The following is a 6,957-nucleotide window of genomic DNA, read 5'->3' on the forward strand; positions in this document are numbered from 1 at the left end:
AGTATCGACTAGATGGGGGTGAATAGGCAATTTTTATGAGAGTCTTCAAAACTTGGAAGTTTCGAAGACAAACAATAGAAACAACCTAATTGATATGCAGCGGAAGATAAACTACCCTAAACAAGCCATAGTCAAGTATGTAGTGATGTGAAAGTACAGGACTAATAGCAGTTAGGTAGTAAGGATCAAGATGGAAGATAGTGTGAAGCCAATCAACAATAGTAGTCAAGCAATGAAGTCAAACAGATAAACAGATAGGCAATGACTTCACGAAGACAAACTTAAGTAAGGTTGGAAGAGATAGAACCAGTTGCTTGTTGAAGACACAGGATTTGTTGGACCAGTTCCAGTTGCTGTGACAATTGTACGTCTAGTTAGGGTGGCTGAGATTTAACTCAGAAGACCGTGTCTTCACCTTATTCCCCTTGAGCTAAGGACACCCAGTCCTCGCCCAATCACTCTGGTAAGTCTTCAAGGGAGACTTCCAAACCTTCACAGACTTCATTCACCGGCAATCCACAATGACTCTTGGATGCTCAGAACGCGACGCCTAACCGGCCGGAGGATACACAGTCCTCAAGTGTAATAAGTCTTCAGGTCACACAGACAGAAAGACTTCAGTGATGCCTAACACTCTTTGGCTCTGGGTGTTTGGGCTTTGTCCTTGCAAGGATTTCTCTCTCTCAAATGCTTCGAGGTGGGTTGCTCTCAAATGACAAAAGCCGTGCACAAACTCTGAGCAGCCACCAATTTATGGTGTAGGGGGTGGGCTATTTATAGCCACTAGGCAACCCGACCTGATTTGTCCAAAATGACCCTGGGTCACTAAGGAACTGACACGTATTCCAACGGTCAGATTTCAAACACACGCGGCAACTTTACTTGGACTACAAGCAAAGCTGACTCATCCAGCTCTGGATAAGATTTGCTCTCATTGTCTTCGCTCGAAGACATAGGATTTGAGTTGAGCATCACTTCAGTCACTCTGACTTAGTTCACTTGGACCCCGCTTAACAGTACGGTGGTTCCTCTGACTCAACAAAGAAGAAAAGGAAACAACGAAAACACACAGTCTTCGCGCTCCAAAGTCTTCACGCAATGTCTTCTCATGTCATAGTCTTCAATATGAATATCTTCTCATACCACCAATGTCTTCAATGTCTTCATACATTTTTAGGGGTCATCTCCGGTAGGTAAACCGAATCAATGAGGGACACTACCTGAGTTATCCTGCAATTCTCACAAACGCATTAGTCCCTCAACCAACTTTGTCGTCAATACTCCAAAATCAACTAGGGGTGGCACTAGATGCACTTACAATCTCCCCCTTTTTGGTGATTGATGACAAACTAGTTGAAGTTTTCAACGGGGATAAAGTATGTGAAATTGTAAGGATAGAGAATTGTCTTCATAAGTTGCAAGGGCTCCCCCTGAAGATGTGCATATAAGTAATTTGCTTTTGGAATGCAAATGCACATGGCAGGTTGTACTTGTGGAGATCCACTTCAACTTATGAAGCTAATTCATCATGCATGAAATGATATGGCAAGTAAAATGACATGCATAATGAAAAATGGACGTCTGTAGAATGATCTAAGTGCGGAAGTTATCATCACACATGCGGAATTTATCATCGCAAAGCAAATAAGTAGCAGAAGTAGCAGACGACCATCAAGTTTAGGTGTTACAACTCAAAGAACCAAATGTTTCAAAACGCAAGAGTTGTAAGCACGCAGCAAAATATAGTTCGACCGCCCATATGAACCCGCTTGAAGACTATCAACTCATACGCTTCTCCCCCTTTTGTCAGTAATGACCAAAAAGGTCTGAAGACATAGAGCATCTACTCGTCATGAGTAGGTGAAGCAGCAGGGTTGTCGTCATTGGTTGGCGGTGCAGACGAACTTGGTGCAGTGTCGATGCGCGCAGTAGTAGTTGGAGGTGGTGAAGTAGCGTCATCTTCATCATCGATCACTCTGGCATTAACTGTTGCCGCGGAAGAAGAATATTCAGAGTCTTCAAGAGATGGAGTTCGACGCAGGGTAGCAGTCTGTGGAGGAGTGGAGTCGAACTGGAATCTTTCATTGAAGCCATCATCTTGAAGATCAGCTTCAGCACTGAGCAGAGTCAAACTCTTCCATGATCTTCGGCAAGTTTCATGAGCAACAAAGGCATTCTTGGTGGCAAGGTTGCGAATGCGATTGACATTCACCAAGAGGCTTTGCATTTGGCGCTTGAGCCAGAAATGATGCTTATCCTGCTTCTGATGAAGAGCCACAAGAAGCTCTCGGTCATTGAGAACACGAGAACGCTTCCGAGGCCTTTGCGCAATGGTGCTTTCAGTGGCTTCAGTGGGCGCTCTATGAGGCAGACGAGTGTTACCTGCCAGTGGATAGATTCTTGTTGCGGCTTGAACACCTTCAATAGGCTGAGTGAAGCTTTGGTGCTCAACGTTCTGAAGACAACGGTGTCTTGGCAGGGTCAGAGTATACAGCATCAACTAACATATCAACCTCTGGCAGAAATATTATGTGATTGCGAGCAGAGGGCTGATAATTGACAGCTGGGTGTCGCTTGATGAGGCGCATGACCCATGGAGCATAAAACTTCAGACCAAATAGGTCAGAGCCGGAAGCAGCAAGTTGCCTGATGAAGAATTCCTGAGTGTTGAAGCTAATGCCATTGAGAATATAGAAGACCAAAGTCTTCATAGCTCCTTCAAGCTTGGCCGATGATGAGTGTCCCTTGACGGGCCATAGAGTTTGCCTGATGATATGATATATGGTGCGAGGCAGATACTCAAGGTCTTTAACAAAGAAATGTGTGGGATACTCAGCGTCATATGGCAAAGGCTTCATCATGCTCAACATCTGGCTCATATTTGGTTCTGGCTTGTGGAAGATGCTCTCCACAGCATTGCGGTGTAGCTGACAGTTAGGCTCATATAGTTCTCCAAGAGTGGCTAGCCCAGTAAGCTCGATGATATCCATAGTTTTGGCTTCATGGTGAACATTGCCAGTCATCCACTCGAGAACCCAAGTCTTGATGTCTCTGTAGTAGCCGCGAATGTGCAGAGTGGCATAGAATTGAAGCAATAGCTCTTCATTCCAATGTTCCTTGTCTGGAAACCTTGGCAACCTGGGCTTTGACTTCTGGACCTGAGGCCGATGCTCAACATGATAGTCAAATTGAGGTCCTGAGGCAGAAGGCGGAGGCACCTGAATGGGCCATCGAACAGTGACAAGATGACCGTGATCGTATGCTTGCTCAATAGTGTGAGGCCTTGGTGGCGGAACAGGAGCAGGGGCAACATCAGAGGAGTCAGGCTGCACAACAGGTGCTTCGGGAGCAGTTGTCATATTTGCTTTAGGTGCAGCCTCCTCATTGGCGTCAGCTGCAGCAGTCTCATGAGCTGCAGGTGTAGTATCCTCATTGACTTCAGGGGCAACATCCTCATGGGTTTCAGGTTCAGTGGCCACATTTGCTTTAGGCACAGTGGCCTCATTGGTTTCAGGCACACTGGTTGGTGCAGGCTCCACATTACCATCAGCCATGACTACGTCACTGGCTTCATTGGCGTTGATGGTGGCAGCCTCAACATTATCAACCTCCTCTTGACGAACAGGAGGGTCGGGCACAGGCACATTCTCATCTGGAACTTCTTCTTCTTCAATCGCTGGGGGTGTAGGTACACGTACTTCTTCTTCATTTTCTCCGGCTGATGCAGCCGGAATGTCTTCAGCAGCATGTGCTTCGGACTCGGAGACGTTCACAGTTGGAGCAGGTTCAGAAAATACTTGCTGTGCAACAAGTGAACGTTGCACTTCTCCTTCTGGAACGCTCGACAGAGGGACTTCAGGCCTTTGTCCTCTGCGAAGCCTGCGAAGTGCTGGCTTCAAGTTAGGAGATGGAGTTGGCTGGGCCTGAAAGTCTTCATCCTCTTCTTGCACTGGGGGTGTAGCTTGTTGTTGTTGTTGGGGAGTACTGGGAGAGTCTTGTTGTTGTTGTGGGTGATAAGCCCACGAGGCATCCTGAGCAATTGGCGTCAATGGACGACCAATGTTGATGAGTTCGCTATTCGTACGAACAGGCGATGATACCACTTGATGTTCAATCTGAGGAAGAACTTCATCATCATTTACATTGTCATCTTGACCAATGTCTTCAGTAGCGGTGTGTTCAGCTGCTGGAATATCTTCAGCTTCATGAGCCTCTGTGGTAGCAGGCTCATGAACAACCATTCTTCGTTCTTGATGAACAGACACAGGGCGAACCACGGAAATGGGTTCAACGACTAAGGGCTCTGTGGAAGCAGCCCTAGTCTTCTTGGTCTTGCGCTTCTTCTTGGAGGGAGCGGCATCAGAGGCTTCAGTGTTCTTTCTCTTTCTGGCGTCAGCCTCTGCAGCCCTTGTCTTCTTCTGTTCTGAAGTTGTGGTGGTGACCTTTGGCTTCAAGCCAGTCATGCTGCTTGGGAAGATAATGCGAGGGGCTTCTTGGCTTGAAGGTTCAGGCTGATCAGCAGGGCGCTTGTTCTTCCTTTTTCCAGCCATCCTGGGGTCAATGCCAGGGCGGCCAAGTGACTTGCGCTTCTCAGCCTCATTGTAGGCAAGCACACACTTATCAGCTAAAAGCTTCATGCGTTCTCGAGAGCCCTGAGCTTCTTAGCGTTTCTTGAGAAAAGCTTCTTTAAGCTCATTCAGCATGACCTTGAAGTTGCGGACGTCTTGAACACTTAGCTTGGCCACATGCTTCTTGAATTGAGCCTTCTCAAAGTCAATCATGTTCTTGAGCTCAACGATGCACTGAGCGAGAGCTAGCTCAGAAGCAATGGCGCCATTGAAGGCGACACTGAGGCCAATGGGGAGCTGTAAATCTTCAAAGCTGACATTGGGGGTGTCGAACCACTCATCAATGAAATTGTGGATGATGGCCACATCAAAGAGAGGCAGGTTGCTGAAGATTTCTGCTTCTTCCTTGCTCTTTATCAGCTGCTCAAGAGCATCATCAGCAAGATCTTCATTACTTGATAGATCAATGGGTTCGTCACACAGAATTGCGGCAGGAGTCAAGGCTCTTTGATCAGATGGTCTAACAAGCTGCTTCTTCTTCTCCGTTCTCTTGGAGACACGGGACAGATCTTCAGATTGCACACTGGCTTCAGGAGGTGCAGTGGCCAGTGACTTCGCACGTGAAGTCTTTGGAGGTGCAGCTAAGGTTGAAGCCTTTGACTTCTTTTGCTTCTGCGGCTTTGGAGGAGGAGCAGGGGCTTCATCAGAGTCAGCACCATTGTCAGAGTGATCTACTCTGGCGCCTTGGACCATGATGTAGGTGATGAGGCCGTCAAGGTTGGCGTAGGGGCCAATGACGTTGGGATTAGCTTCACGGGAGCCGTCAGCACGGGGAGCACAGGGACCTGGGTTGAAGTCCAAACCCAAAGTCTTCTTGTTCTTCTTGGCCGAAGCCACAGCAAACTGGTAGTTGCGCTTGAAGAGCGAATCGTCACGACACCAGAGTAGTGAAGTGGGATCTGCGTTCGCAGGCTATGGCCCACGGACCATACAAGGATAGAAGCCTTGTTCAATGGCTTCAGCTCGGCTCTTGGGTTGAAGGCCTCGATAGAGGATATCACCCCAAGGTCTCTTGATGGCATTTTTCTCTGCATATTCCTTCGTCACAAACTTGTACTTGAACCACTCCTCAGCCCAATAGCGATGAATCCATTGGATTCGCGTCTTTCTCTGATGATAGTTCTCTTCAGGATCTGTCTTGTACAGTTCTGCTAAATCATCAGGCAGATCTTTAGATGTACCTTCTCTGCGCTGTCTGCCACCCTTCCTTGCTGATTTTTCTGCAGCCATGAACTTCAAGCTGAAAGGCTTCAGTACGTTCAAAGGCTTCAGAGATTTGCGCTTGCTGGTCAAGCAGGAACTGACTTCAGAAGAATTTATATGATGCTGTAAGTATTCTGCAAACGAATGCAGACTATGAGAACCAAGGGATTCTCCCACAGACATGTACCTGTGACAGCATTAGAGATGCGAGGGAAGGGGAAGAGGTCATATGCATTCTCAGAAGATTTTGAAGATAAATCAGTTTGAAGACATTGACCTCATGTTGTGAAGACATTCACTTATATAGGTGAGTTGGTTCTAGATTTGTACCAATCCGTGAATAAGTACAAGTGAGGAATCAAACTAGAAGAAATCTAAGTGAATCGACTAAGCAGTATGAGATGCAGACGGAATAGATCGAGCTTTGAATAGACAGAAACTACTTTCGGTAAACAGGATGAATCTTGAAGATCAAAAAGGTGGTAAAAATAGATTTATAATTACCGCACGAAGAACTGCTAGATGGAGGAAGAGGAGACCGAGCAGTTCAGCCCACCGTGCCCTAACTTGGCGACGGAGGACACCTACAGCGACGGCAGAGAGGACGATGTCCGCGGCCGGCGTGAGGACGGCGTCGAAGAAGTCGCGGCAGCTAAGCGCTTCGACGCCGGCGTCGTCGTGAGCTAGCGGTGGCGCTAGGGTTTTGACGGAGGTGGAGAGGTGGAAGAAGGATTTCTTTACCGCAGGGGGACAGGTATTTATAAGTAGGTGAGAGACACAGCGCAATTACGCTGGTGCCCCTGGTGGTTCACATCTGAGGGGCACGTGGCAAGCATGCAACACACTCAGGGTTGTCCCACGTTCCCACGCCCGCCAGGCATGTCGGAGAGTTGTTCCGGCTTCTCCGGATTTCAACAGTAAAGATAAGCCATTTAAAACAGGTTTAATGTTTGTCTCTTTGCCTTCTGCTGACTAGGACGCAGAGAAGACATTCGACAGTTTCAATAGAATGCATATGATTTGGACAGATAGATTTTGAGATAGTAAGCATAGAGAGGTTAGGGTCCGATCACATTCACTTAGTTCAAAAGATCCAATCTTGAAGACATAGCTATAAGTGAATGCT

The sequence above is a fragment of the Triticum dicoccoides genome, chromosome 5B (genome assembly GCF_002162155.2).
Source record: "Triticum dicoccoides isolate Atlit2015 ecotype Zavitan chromosome 5B, WEW_v2.0, whole genome shotgun sequence".
NCBI classification, from domain to species: Eukaryota; Viridiplantae; Streptophyta; class Magnoliopsida; order Poales; family Poaceae; genus Triticum; species Triticum dicoccoides.